The sequence below is a fragment of the Sciurus carolinensis genome, chromosome 3 (assembly GCF_902686445.1).
Source record: "Sciurus carolinensis chromosome 3, mSciCar1.2, whole genome shotgun sequence".
NCBI classification, from domain to species: domain Eukaryota; kingdom Metazoa; phylum Chordata; class Mammalia; order Rodentia; family Sciuridae; genus Sciurus; species Sciurus carolinensis.
Window position 1 is genome coordinate 109,176,532 of NC_062215.1, and position 14,876 is coordinate 109,191,407.

At 37.5% G+C, this 14,876-nt stretch overlaps 2 protein-coding genes across 9 annotated transcripts in view; one reads left to right on the forward strand and one right to left on the reverse strand.

Moving 5' to 3' along the window:
• Positions 1 to 2,586, reverse strand: part of Ccdc148 (coiled-coil domain containing 148) — a 327,462-nt gene extending 324,876 nt beyond the window's left edge. Inside the window, exon 1 of the mRNA XM_047547038.1 lies at positions 1,997 to 2,586. The gene's annotated coding sequence lies outside the window, so the exon portion shown is untranslated. The remainder of the gene's footprint in view (positions 1 to 1,996) is intronic.
• Positions 2,587 to 2,675: 89 nt separating this feature from the next.
• Pkp4 (plakophilin 4) overlaps positions 2,676 to 14,876 on the forward strand; it is a 248,069-nt gene continuing 235,868 nt past the window's right edge. For 7 of the 8 annotated variants that reach the window (XM_047547028.1, XM_047547031.1, XM_047547030.1 and 4 more), the window contains exon 1: positions 2,676 to 2,802. The gene's annotated coding sequence lies outside the window, so the exon portion shown is untranslated. Of the gene's footprint in view, positions 2,803 to 3,835; positions 3,927 to 14,876 lie in introns of those variants that run through there. The other variant, XM_047547029.1, reaches the window with a different exon arrangement.

The following is a 14,876-nucleotide window of genomic DNA, read 5'->3' on the forward strand; positions in this document are numbered from 1 at the left end:
TGAACACTTCTTCTTAGGGCTAAAGGTGGTAAAGATGAATGAAAATTGAGACTAAGGTTTAGGAAAGCTAAGGTGAGGAAACCCATGCTGGATCCCCTCAGTCAAGCATAAAACAAGATCATTTGCAGAACTCTGAGGAGCCCAAGTACAATGGAGGCTTGAGGAGAACAGAAGTGGGAGATCTGGGAGATGTGCCCTGGCTTATATCCCTGAATAAAATGCTCTAGATCACCATCCTCCAGATGAGGAAAGAAATTTAGAGAATCAGTGAAGAGCCAGGCAAGTTTGAATAAAATCAGTTTTTAGTGGAATTGAAGTGATTTCTTAGCTTTATCCAGAGGTGCTTAGTAATGTAGGAGCAAGTTCAAAAGAAAACTTTCAATTAAATATAACAAGAAAAAAATTAATGTTGAGTGATAACTTATTTTATGGGACATTATTCCTGTTGGAGTTTAGTAACATTTTAATCGTTACAAACATGAAATACATAATATCAAAATAGTAATCACGTGCATATTTTAAGAAAAATACAAAAGAGAAGATTATTGGAGTAAAAATAAAAACACAACTAGTTCTTGTTTTCTTCTTTCCATGCTCACCTAAGGCATGAAAAACAATTAATATTCATTTTTTCTTTCAAACAGACAAATCTTTGTTCAATGTTATTGAAAAAATTAGAACCAAATCACTGATATCTTGGCAGTAAATTAAAAATGTCTTATTTATAAACATTTCATTTTACTTTGTCCATTCTTCTCTAAACAAACACACACATCAAAAAAGTCCAAAGAAGTCAAAAGCAGCTAATCTCCATGATGGCAAGTCATGAGACAGCACTTCCTGGTCCTTGCTGGTCCTTTTCTAATTCTGAAAATAATTAGAGAAAGCCTTCACATGTTCACTTGTTTTATTCCTCAATTAAACCTTCCACAGGATTGTCAATTAACTTGAAGTTTTACTACAAATTGAAGGTAACAGTGTTCCAAACAAGGTACCATATTAGCATTTCTTATTTTGTTACATTGTTATAATCCTCAGTTACATTAAGATAAAAACCAATAGCAAAGAGTATCATCCAACTTAAAATTCAAAACAGTAGGTAGACATATGTAGTTTGCACACACATTAATCTGTTTCCCTCAACAAAATATTTATAATTTCCAAAATCCTATCAGCTTTTTCACACAATATGGTCCCTCTAATTTGAGGGGCAGTAACATAAACATAGCTTCTTTTTCTATCAAAATCACCAAAAGAAAGGAACATAAGAATACCAGTGACTATATACTATTGTGATATTGTGTTTAAAAGCTTAATATATTCATGAAGTTCTGCTGTAATAGATGATATCTAAATATGAAAGTCGTTAACCAAAAACAATTGGTTATTAACAAACTAGCACAGAGTGACTATATGAAAGAACACTCATTATTAAAGTTAAAGATTGTGCACTGATTCTATTTCTTTATCAAATTTAGAGTTCATTTCTTTATCAAATTTAGAGTTAACCTGGAAAGTAGTAAAAAAAAAAAAATCCATCAATTGTAATCTATTTCCTTTTTTTCTCTCATAAAATTATCAGAAGGCATGAAGGAGTGAATGTCACTTATATCCTTCTCCAGCCGGTAACCTCTTAAATCAAAGAGCATGCACCTATCAACCTCATAGTGCAGAATGCTCACACAGTGGTGTTTAATAAATACCAGTTCCTGTGAGGGGTGAGAGGTTTGCTTTGGGAAGCAGGGAACACATGTGTTAATCCTTTGGCGTCCATCATTCAATCCATCAACTTGTTTCCTTGCTAAAATACCATGCAAAGGAAATCCTCATTGAGTGTCTTTTGGAAAGGGCTACAGGTTTGAAGACTCAAAAATCTGAGGCAACATCCGCTTCAGGGAAGGGGGGAGTGGTTGAGAAGAACAAACCTAAGTAGAATTCAAGTGGCTCAATGACGTCAGGAGGAAGCAGCGATTTAAAGGATGGGGTGCAAACTCACCTGGAGAAGCCGAAGCTGCACAGATGTCAAAAGTCAAAGGGCATAGCCTTGCCGGCTCTTCAGATGCAGAAGTAAAACGCCCACTACGGGGCTCTTACAGTCAAGTATAAGTCTAGGGGCTCAACGGTTCATGCCTTTGAGGCCAGAGAGAAACCCTACCATGTACAATTGGGTTGACAATAAGACAAAGCAAACCTGTCCCAGATTTCAGAGCCAGAGCTCGGGAATCCTCTAGTACCTCTTTCCCCCACCCTCTCTGGCGCTGGAGGCCAGAGACTGGCTCATCTTCACTCCCCACCTTCTCCAGGCCCTCCGGCTCTTAACAGCATCGGTCTCTATGGCGACCTGAAACCGCAGTTCCCATTGGCAGGTTCAATATGAGGGCCGGGCCAATGGGGAGGGTCAGCCTTTTTCTTCCGACCAATGGGGTTGTCGGGGAGCTTGTCCGGAGACGGCGGCGTGCTGACGTTCCCGGGAGCCTGGGGCTGGCCGGGCAGGCGGGCTGGCGGCTGGGCGGGCGGCGGCTGCGGCCTCTGGGCAGTAGAGGGGGCTCCGGGGCTGAGTCCGCGTCGACGCCGGCCGCGGAGGCGGCACCATGGGCACTGGGTAGAGGGGCAAGTTGGCCACCGCCGCCACCGGGGGTGGTGGGAGAGCCTCTCCGGGGGAGGGGGCGGGTGGGGGAGGGAGGGGCGGGCAACCGCACCGTCGCGGCACTTTTTTAATTTTTTCGGGTGCCGCAGCGGCGACCCTTCGGCGTGGATTTCCCTGATCCCTGGAGCGACGACGGCCGCTGCCTAACCTGGAAAGTAAGTGTGCGGGCTCGCGGGAGGGCGCGGAGACTCCTGCGCACGAGACCCCTGGCCCTTGGCCTCTGGTGCCCGAACCAGGACCTGGTCGCTGAGGGGACTGGCGCCTCCCTCCCGTTACTTGGTGCCCCGACTCGCGGCCGCCTCGGCTTTCCTGCCCCGCCTCGTGTTCTTGCCTGCACTCGCCTGCCTGCTCCCCTCCCCCCGGCAGGCGCACAAGTTTCACCCTCCATTTGCTTTTCCCGGCGAATACTCTTCCCGGGTCTCCCTTACACGGTGCGCTCGACCCCTCCCCACGTTGGCCTTTTCGGATTCTGAGCCCCCAGCCTCAAACTTAAGCGCCGTGCGGAGCTCTTCTGGACGTTTGCCCCGCGGATTACCTACTATTGCCCGCCTGGCATGCTGCCCCGCGCCCCCAACACTCTGGGGCGCCCGCCTTCCTCAGCCCTCCGGGCGATCCGTCCGTCCGTCTGTCCCTCCAGCCTCAGAACCCGCATCCTAGCCCTTCTTTTCCTCCCACGCCCCTTCTGGTGGCTTCACTGTCTTATGTTTGGCCCCTTAACCCTTCACTCCCGCCGGTCTTTCCCACTCACTTCGGTTCGGTGCGCCCCTCTCTCCTCATGGCATGTCCTCTCTCTCCACCCCTCCCGGTTCCCTAGCCCCAAGCCTCCTGGTTGCCCTCCTGCACCGCCGCTTCCTTCTCTCCCTGCTCGGAGTTGAAGTGGAGCTGCAGCACCCCCTTGGAGAATCGGGTGTCCCTGCCCTCTCTGGGGCTGCCTGGCCCTTTCCTCTTTTCCTCTAAGCGGGAAGTGAGGGGGCGTGCGGCGGGGCCGGGATTTGGCTGTGTGTTGGCTGAGTGCGACAAACCTAGAGCGCGGCAGTGGAGGCGCCGCGGCGGCCGTGGCCGCTCGGGGCGCAGCAGTAGTCAGGTGTGTGTGTCCGGGATTGGGAGGGGGGGTGGCGGGGGACGCGCGTTGCCAGCTCCTGGGCTGGCGACAGATTGTGCCGGAATGCGAGGAATGCACCAGGGGCAGAGTCCACACTGCCTGCCGTGGCTTCGCTAGAGCCTTCCCGGCCCAGCTCTCGCCGCGCAGTCAGAGGTCACCGGAGCATCTTTGGAGCTGGTGAGCCTCCTCTCACTCCTCTCCTCCCATCGCTTCTCTCCATGCGGCAGAAAGGGCGACGGAAGGAAAGCGCGGTAGTTTCTTTGGACTCCAGCTAGCCTTTCGTCTTTTTTTTTTTTTTTTTTTTGCTGCATTGGTTTCCAGGGCGGTGAATTTGGGGCCGATGGCGGTGTAGCCAAGGTTATTGATCATTGCACAAAGCTCTTGCAAGTTTGGTTTTCGTGGTTTGGATAGCGCTTGGTTTTTACTAGGGTTTTCTGAAAACCTGCAGATACAGGGGTCGAAGGTTCTTAGAGTAATGAGCTTGCAGCCAACACATTTTTAGCTCCATTCAAAAAAAAAAAAAAAAAGCCTGTTCGTGCTCATGGACGAGGATGTACTGCAAGAGAGATCTTGAATGCATCACTTTGCTGTCATAAGAATTGTAATTTTTTTCCTCGTCATACTGGGCTGTGTTTAGACCTTCTGTAATACATAATGAATAGAAACAGAGAAGCAGTGTTTGTTCAGCGATGGGACAGATAGAACTGTCTGGTACAGTTAAATTCGGGATTCGGGGCGTGTCAGTTACCATTGCAAGTAACACAGGGACACCACGATCATGTATATTTCAAGATGTAATTTATTCATAGAGGTACCAGTTCTTTCTTTTTTTACTGGGTTTGACTGAAAAAAAATCTGCGCAGCCTTATAACTTTTAGAAAATGGTAATTTTTATGTACAAAATCAGTAATGGTCAGTGTGTATTTTTGGTCAAATTTTATTTTCTTAATACAGAAAAGCAAAATTTGGACAGAAAATACTTTTATAGAATTGGGCTTATAGTCTTTTAAAAAAGGAAAGTAGAAGAATTTTTTTGTTTGTTTTTTTGTTTTTTGAATAGAATATATTGAGTATATTGCTATGGAAGTGTCTTCATTTCTGGTGCCCATGAAACATGAAAATGGCAACTGTGAAAATGAGAGCAACCCATGTCTGAAATAAGTGTTTCTGGATGTTGAAAAGCATACTATGTGTACTTTTGTTTGACACAGTTTGCTTTGGAGGTTGCATTTACTATAAAGCCTCTCTGCACCTGGTTATTTTGTATCAGATTGAGTAAAATAAGTCAATTGTCTAACCAGTCAGCTGTCTTCCAACCACTACTTTGTGTAGATCAAGGACATTGAAAAGTATGAGAGCCTTTTAGTTAAGGACCCAAGGGAAAGATTGTGTCTTTTGGTTACTATATTGTTTTTCAGGTGTGTCCATAATCAGTGAGGCTTCTAATTTAGAGGTTTAATTTGTATCCAATAACACTGTGGAGGATTTTGGAAGGTATTTGTAAATGCCAGCAGGAAAACTTTTATTATGTAACAATATCACATTACAGCAGAGTTTAACCCTTGCCTGTTTGATTTTGATGTCAAGATTGTAAAGTAAAAATACATTTCATTTTCTCCACTGTATTAGAAATTGAAAAACCTGGAGATATATATATATATATATATATATATATTTGATTATGCAAAAAATTTTACCTCCTTCAATTAGAAATACATTCTGCTTGTTATCAATGTTTAAAGAAAGGAAGCTTTTAAACTGATGATCTTTCACAATTGAAATAACATGAATTATGTTTTAACCAAAATATATGCCCTCTGCACTCCTCACTGTTATATAAGGATAAAGTACTACATTTGGTGTCTTATATGTTATACTGAAAAAGTCTAAATTTGAGGGGTATTAAGTGTCTTGTTATTTTAATTCTTATCTAAACTGTTTATGGAGAGAGGGGAGCAGAGAGAAGGTTTGGAAAGTGTAAGAAAAGGAAAGAAGTAGAGGCAGCTGGTATTCAGAAAGAAAATCGTATACATATAGCTGCTTTTATAAACTGAATAAACCTAGCAATTTCTGTGTATGGTCCTGACATAATATGAATTTAAAGACCCTACTGACAAATTCAGTTAAATAAAACTTTAGCAACTGTATGACCTTGAATATTTAGATTGTCTGTATCAAATCACAATTATAATTTTCTTTCATTTCTGATCCATACAAATTGGCAAAGTAAATTTAGTTTAAAAATTTGAAATTCACTTCATTTTTAAAAATTCAGTTATTGTCCACTTTTAAACTGAATGACTGCCGTATTTTAAATCAGGGATCTAAATAGATTTTTCATACCCTGCATGATGCCAACCATCTGGTAAATTCAGTTTTTTACCTGACTCTTAGAAATATTAAGATATTTTCAGAAGGTTCTAATTCTGATTTTTTTCTACTTAAATTGAGAGGTAATTTCCTGCCTTGCTTAATCTAAAGTGGACCACACACCTTCATTCTTAATTAGAAGATAAAATAGAAGTTATGATTGGGTTATTCTAGGACTTAAATATCCATGGAATTGTATGTCACTTTGGGAAGTTGCCTTCTTACTTTCAGCATACTGAGAAAATAGATCTCCGAGGTGTTAAATGATTCTGTAGTGCCCTTTGTGCACTGAAGGGGGAGGAAGAATCTGAAATATAACACCAGTGAACTAAGTATGTTTGGAGAATTAAATAACTATTTCATGGCCAAACTTTAGTTACAGAGAAAGGAAGTAAAATGTGAAGATGCATGGATACAAGGCTTCATATACTACAAGGAAGCAATGATTGCAGTCAGTAGGTCAGTTTGATGACCAAGATTAAGAAGTAACAGCTTTCAGGGTAAAGGACTCAGGCCCTGAGTTGCTAAGAGCAGCAATTTATGTGCTGGCTTCTTTCACAACATTCAGATGGTTCTCTCATTGTCACTTTAATAATTCAGAATTATCTTAATCTTTTGGGACTAAGTTACCCTTACTAAATTCGGGGAGTTACATGATGTTACTATTCAATTAAACTTAGAAATGCTTCAGAATTCCATTCATCATTGGTCTAAATTGCTTTTCTTTTCATAACTTAGATTTAGTTTCATTTGATACACCAAAATATGTTGGCTACATGGCTGATCATCTTATTATTCATAGTCTTGATAACATAGTTTATTATGACTCATAATGATTCACTGCAGATGATAAAATATCATTAGGGGTTGGATTATAAAAATTTAGTACTATAAAATAAATAAAATATGTAAGTGTCTGAATTTTTAGTCATGTCATGTGCAGCATTTTTCAGAAACTGAATAATGCCTGGTTATTGAGTAGGTGCCAGTCCCTGTAGACAGATACTGCATCATACAGTTTTTGTAGAGTCCAGAACTCATGATATAGGGTATGGTGGGTGGTGGCCAGGAAATCAGTAACTCTCTCTAACAACCCAGGTATGGTTAACTTCTATAGAAGTTTCTGTATTAGATGCTTATTTATTGATTGATAACATCCAAGTTTGTTAATCCAGCTCTTGCCAAATCTGGATTCCTCTATACCAACAACAACATGCCTGTCTGCTTGGAAGAAAAAAACAGATGCCCCTTTTCACAACGTACATCCATTTACATAAAATACAGATGCTGTTGTCTAGTGTTCCAGGTTGAATTTAAAGTGTGTGTGGGTGTTGTCATTAAAAAATCATATTATATATTAAAATCAGGGAAGACATATAGTTGAACTGGGACTGTCAGAGTACTGTACAGCTTTTTGGGTCCTGGCCTGGAACTTAGTTTGCAGTTTTTCTAGAAGCCCATAATCTATTTACAAGCAGTTTTTGGAAAATTAACCAGTGGTGTCTAAAATTTTGGTCCATGATAAGCTTTTTCCTAAATTTCAAACATGAGAGAGGTAAAAAGCTTCCTAAACCAAAAATTAGGATATGTGCCACTAACCCTCATTACCTTGACAAACCATTACTATTACTATTGGGTAATAGTGTCCTCCTTTAGAAATGAAGAATTTAGATTACATTGATCTTAAATATGTTTCAGCTCAAGTTTTTGGAAGTTTTCAGGGTTCGTTTTTGTTTTTGGTTTGTTGTTGTTGTTTTGGGGGGGTTAAAAAAAAGTTTTCTAAGCAATCTTGTTTCCCTCATACTCCAAATCATAGTAACAGGAAATTGGGTTTCTGTTCTGAGACTTTTGAGCCTCCTTCACATTCGTCATAAATAGGTTGCATTTGTTATTGCCATTGTTGAGTGAGCTCTATTTTGTGTGCTTTTGTGTGCTGTTAACAATATCATTTTGGGAAATGAGGGAAAAGTATGTGATGTTTTTATGTTCTTGCTCTCTATCCCCATCCTAGTACAAGATTAACTGTAGTAATTTAGGCCAGGAAAAGTCCTTGAAATCTCACCTTGACCCTTTTTATGAGGCTTATGAAAAATGTCATTAGGCAGTGATGTGTCATGGTTAGCAGTCAAGACTGTCGTAGCTCAATTCTGGCACTATGGCTAATCTCTCTGTATTGCATTTTGCTCATCTGTAAAATGAAATGACTAAAGTACCCACCTTCTGTGGTAATTTTGAGGATTAAATAAGTTAATACATGTAAAGTACTTACAGAAGGACCTGGCTCAGGGCCAGCACTTAATACATTTGTTATTTTTATTCTTCCATGATGGTGCTTTAGGTTGATTTCTGCAGTATGTACTATGTGTCAGACAAATTATTGACTGGCTTTCTGTGGACTCAAAATGATTATGAATTAAAATGATGTTGCAAGGGGAAAAGTATGAAAAATATTATAAGCTTCATAGTTTGTAAGAGATTGTAAGAAAAAGAATTCAGCAAAATAATTATGGACCTTCTTAAACAGGAAAGTTATAACTTTTTGTAATAGGTGTTAGAGAGGCATTAAATACATTTAACCAAAAAGTTGGAGTAGGTTTGGGAAAACACATTTTAATAAACTCTTATGTTTGTAAGATAAGACTGATAGTGTTACATTACAGGAGATAGAAGGGAAACATTTGCAAAATTTAAAATATACCTTTTAAATACACAAACACACACACACAGAATATTGCATTTGTAATTCTGGATAATAGTCATTTTGCACAATGTCTGTTGTAATCAATACATAAAGAATGTTAGAAAGTATTAATGATTTCATACTTAACCATTTGTCTAAATGCAACTAATAAATTAACTCCTTAAGTTGCCTTTCAGTCTTAATTGCACACATGCATGCATGCACACACACATACACACACACACACACAAGATCTTGAAGTTGGTACAAGGCTGCCAAAACAAAAAGAGTAGAAAAGAGGAAGAGGGTTTGGAAGATTCTTTTTTTTTTTTTTAATTGTTCTATTTAGTTTTGATTCATTGTACACAAATAGGGTATAACTTTTCATTTCTCTGGTTATCCACAATGTAGAGTCTCAAGGTAAACCAAGAGACAGTGGTTTAATTTATGTCAAGAGGCTGCAGTTCTAGTCCTGTCTTTACCACTCAGTAGGCGTGTGTCCCATGAGCAAGTCACTTCACTCCTCTGGGCTTTAGCTTTCTCATTATAAGAGGAGGGAGTTGGATAGATGCTCTCTAGAGTCCTGGTGCTTATATTTCACAGCTCTTAGAACATCAAGCATTTTCTTTCTGTTATATTTTTCCTCAACAAGAATATACTGTCTTCTCAAGAATTTATTACAATTTACCTTCTGGGATAAGGGGAGAAAATTGAAGTTGTGTACCTGAAATTCCTAGAAATATAAATGTTAAAACTACACAAACATGAGACCTGGCTGAGTCAGTGGCTCCATATCTGTTTCCTGATAGTGATATGAAGTATTGAAGGGCAATGACCCTTGGGGGCTTACCCAGGCAGCAGGAGTTGAGCAATAAGCTCTTATGGATGTGGCACACCTTAGTTTGTCATAGCCCCTACCCTTCAGTACTCATTTGTTAACAACCAATCCCCTGTACATGTTGAAAGCTTCACCACTGATGGAGACTAAATTTTCCACCATTTGGATAAAAACAGAAGAGAAGTTAGGGTAGTGGTTAGAGGGGATGAATCTTCTTGAAATGAGGAAGACCCACTTAGCATTTGCTCAAATGATTTGATTTGTCCTCAAGGAAATCAAACAACCAAAACAGAGTTGTTCCTCTGAAAGGATATATCCTATGAATAATTTATGTTCATAAAAATTCACTGATCTGTATCTTATACAATGTAGGTACTTTTCATTCAACTCTCAATTTTTACATATAGGCAGTCTACCAGCATGCAGAAATTGTGGTGGTTTTCAACAAGGTGACCTTACTTTTAAACTTGGATTTGTGTTCTTTCACAAGAAGAAAAGGCAATTTAAAAATTTACTGGAGAGAGTTCTCCAGAACCCTGCTCTTCTCCACAAAAGGAGAAAAAAAATTCTTGTAGAATTTTAATATCTATCTATCTATAATGTGTGTGTATATACATACATATATATATATATATATATGAAACAGTAGTTTAGCCAGGTGCTGTGGTGTACACCTGTAATCCAGGTGACCTGGGATGCTAAGGCAGGGGAATTGTAAGTTCCAGGCCAGTGTGGAACACTTAGTGAGACTGGTCTCAAAAATAAAACATAATAAAGGACTAGAGATGTGGCCTGATGGTAGAACACTCCTGGGTTCAATCTCTAGTATTACAAAAATAAAAAATGAAACCAAAAAACCCTACAGTAGTTTAAAACTATTGAGGTTGGCTATTTCCCTTGCTAATGAGATGAGTACATTATATTCAAATAATGAAATATGCCATTAATGAATGCAATCTTAAGTGAATTCTCAGTGTCATGATCAAAGTGAACTCTTGAACAGGCTCTTTCAGTTTCCATACCTTCATGAGGATCAAAAACCTTCATATAAAATGGAGACCAGTAATAATTGCTTTGCAGTGAAGTGGATCATGTTGTCTGACACCTGTACCCTGGATTGATGGGGAAACAAGGATTAGTCTAATTAGAGGTATCTTCTTATTCCTGAGTATACCAGCATTTAAGTGAGAGGACTATAGACAATTAGTGCTTTAGATATTTTGGAGTCCTACTGTGTGAGGTATTGGTGTTCTATTTTGGATACCTCTTATTTAAAAAGAAAGTCCATTTTAAAAATTATTCATTTTAGCTTATTTCAGCCAACAATCATTAGTCCCCTGCTCTATCATCAAACTGCACTAGGCCTCATAGCCAAAAGGATGATTATTCCAAGCAGTGCTACAGTCTGGGTTGCATTCAGTAATAGAATCTCTGCCTTTAAGGAAGCCATGACAAATTTTGCAGTCTGATTGGGAAAGATAAGACAAATGAACTCTGTAGAAGATTGTCCTAGAAACTTTGTTATATAAATAAACATGTAAAATTGTTCTATAACTGTTATGGATGAGCTGTAAAATGACTAGGTTTTAGCTTATACTCCTACTTTAGGTGTTTGTTACTTGATAAATTATTCAGATCTAGAGAGACAGATGTGCTAGCCACTGTCATTGTCTTTCTTTGTCTAAAGCCTGCATCTGAAAAGATGCTTTCTACCACTTATAAGGTAGTGATTCCAAAATAGATTTTAGTCATGAACTTGATGATTGTGGTTATATCTCTTAAAACACTTTACCATATAGCCTATATAAAATGATCATAATGAAAATACATTATTTATGAGGAATTATGACTTATGCATCAAGACTTGCCTTTTTAGTGAGTTCTTATTTTCATTTTCTTATAGCACTACTTTGGTTTATTGTGTTTTGGTGCTTTTATTCTGTATGCAATTTTGCACCTTTATAAGTCCAAACTTATTGAAAATATTTCCATCCCTTGTTATGAATAAACAGAATGTTTTGAAAATCTCCTGTGACATTTGCTAGAATAAATGGACTCATTGAATCTTCCCTTGAATACCAAACTAATGCAATGATGGGAATTTTCTACTTATTTGTCAATTTGTCGATGACCGAATAAGCAGCACAGTTCATTTTAAGAAATTACTGGAATAAGGAATCAGAAAGCCCAGCTGAACTTATACAAGAGCTGCTATTATTTTGACATCTATGATAAACAACTCAAAGTTGTTATATGTCTAACTCAAATTATCAACAGATGAAAAATACCAGTCTGAAAATTATATTGTGTTATAAAGTATCAGTCTCTCAAAATATTTTTCAGAACTTCAAATATGGTTTTCCATAAAAAACAATGTCCATTATCCTATGGTATAATGGGAATCTATTGGTTCCATGGGAAAATTGTACTCCTCAAAGATACTCAACAGCAGAAGCTTAGGTTTTTCTGCATAACTTAACCTTGACCCATCGTAGTTCTAGAATGATCAAATTAGCTTTGAAACACCTTCACCTACTACTGTTGAATAACTTCTCTGCCTAATACTCATTCATCCTCTGTCCTTTTGTAAATTGTCTTTGTAAACTGGTCTGAGACTCTTAATGATTTATTATGTATATTTCATAGGAAAAAAACTCATTTTTCCTTTTAAAAAAATTTAATTGGTAGCACATTTTGCTAGATACATAATTTATTGTATTAAATTCTGCAGTGAAACATTAATTAGAAGATTTCAAACAGATCAATTTATATTACTATTAACCTTAATTATCTGGATTACAACTTAGTAAGATCAATTTACATAATGCTCTTTCTGAAACTATTAGTAGGCAACACTAAGGCCAGCTTGACCAAGTTTTGAAAGTGTTACATTGAAAGTTTGACTAGGCTTTGAACATGTGATATTGAGCAAATTTCTGATATCCTTGCCTTTTGTGAGTTAGTAAGGTTGACTATCTTATCCAATGAGCTTGGGACCAGACCAGAAATGTTTAAATTTCAGAGTTTTTTTCTGGATTTTACAATATTTGCATAGACTTTACCAGGCAAAACATCCCTGATCTGAAAATGCAAAATCAGAAATGTTCCAAAAATCCACAATTTTTGAGTCTCATGTTAACACTCCAAAAGTTCTGGAGTTTGGAGGATTTGGGATTTTCAGATTAGGGATGTTCAACCTGTAATAATACCTTGTGTGTTCAGCTAAAGGATTGTAGACAAAAGTAAATGTAATTTAAAGCACATGAAATTTTTCAAAGGAAAAATATTCTAAGAGTATTAGGCATTACAAATTACATAAATGTTAAGAGTAGTAAAACAGTAAATTTTGTATCTTGTTTTGACTTAATGGGTACAGTAGACCTTTGGTTTTAATAGTGTTAGAAATATTCATATGTATTTTAATAATCCTTCCCCTCAGGTAATCACTGTGATAAAACTTGAAAAATTGATATTTTTAATTAAACTTTTTATTGTGAGATGATTGTGAATTTATATACAATTGTAAGAAATAATACAGAAAAACCCTGTGCACCCTTTGCCCAGTTTTCCCCAATCCTAACATCTTGGTAAAATGTACAGTGTCACAGCCAGCATGTTGACATTGACCCAATTAAGATTCCAAACACTTCCATCCCAACAATGTACCCTTGTGTTGCCTTAGGTAGTTATAACCTACATGTACGTTCAACTGCTCCTTAATCCCTGGCAACCATTAATTGTTCTCCATTTCTATAATTTTGTCATTTTAAGAATGTTACATAAATAAAATCATAGAGGATGTCATTTTGGATTTTTTTCCACTTTGCAAAATCTTCATCGATTCATCCAAGTGTTTGCACGTATCAGTAGTCTATCCTGTGTAATTACTGGGAAGTATTTCATAATATGGATATATATATATATAGTTAAACCATTTTTGGTTTTCATTTATAGCTATTACAAGCCAAGCAGTTATTAATATTTATATACATGTTTTTGTGCTAGCATAAGTTTACATTGCTATGGAGAGAATGCCCAGGAATGTAATTGCCACATTAAATTAGAATGTTTTAAAGTTTTAAATCTGAAATTATACACTGAATTACATGAGACCTCAGTAATTCAGCCATTTCCATTGATGTATTGGTGAGTTAAAAGTTTTTACAAGTTAGACTTATAGTTTTGTTAAATTGTAAAAACTTATCTATAAAATCATTTTTTAGAATCTTTTGTTATTTTTATACTACTTCCTATGAGTTTGCCTTATTTTTAGTAAAATATCATTAATTTTGCTTTATACTTTGACTTCAGTGTTCATTTGGTCAGTTGTATTTGTTTTGTTTTAGATAGCAGCTATTTTAAAATTTCTATAACAATACTATAATTGTTAGGTCCAACACAATGGCACACACCTATGATTAGCAAATCAAGAAGTTGAGGCAGGAGGATCAAAAGATCAAGGCTAGCCTTGGTAACTTAGGGAGAACTTGTCTCAAAATAAAAATTAAAAGGGATGGGGATGTAGCTCGGTGGTAAAATGCCCAAGGGTTCAATCCCCAGTTCTGCATAAGTTTTAAAAATAAATAAATAATTGATGATTGTGACTTTTTTAGAATTTTAACTATGTGTGATCAGAGGTAATATTCTTTAAAAAAATGTTACTAATACACTAGACTAGCAGGCAAAGTGGGGATATAAAATGAAGATAGCAGCCTAATGTGTGGTTGAAACCAGCAGACATACCTGATACTTTTAAAGGCAAGAATTCTTTCTTTCATAAAACAAAACTCATTTTCTAAAGCATGATTTTCTTATTCTTCCACCCCTATTTTGCACATTTCTGTGAAAAACAAATGTTGAAATCATATCTGGCCTAAGTAAAATTTTTATGGTCATAATTTGATTAGTTTTTTTAATGTCTTTTTTACCTTGAATGTCAAAAATGTTTATTTTCATAGTGTAAAATGCCATCTGATTATTTAATTAGCTTTATACTTTGTCTTATGTTACTCATGTTCACTCAGGTATTTTATCAATACTTTAGTCTTCTGAAAGCATAGCGAAGAAGATAAATGTTGACTTTACAAGCATTCCTAAAATGTTTCTATACAATAATATTTCTGTAATACTCTACTTTTAAGGATTTGATCCCTTCACATATTTGCATATATAACCTCAGCAACTTTTAATTTTGCAGAAATAGAATCTACCCAACAGGATGTATATTTTCTGAAGGCTC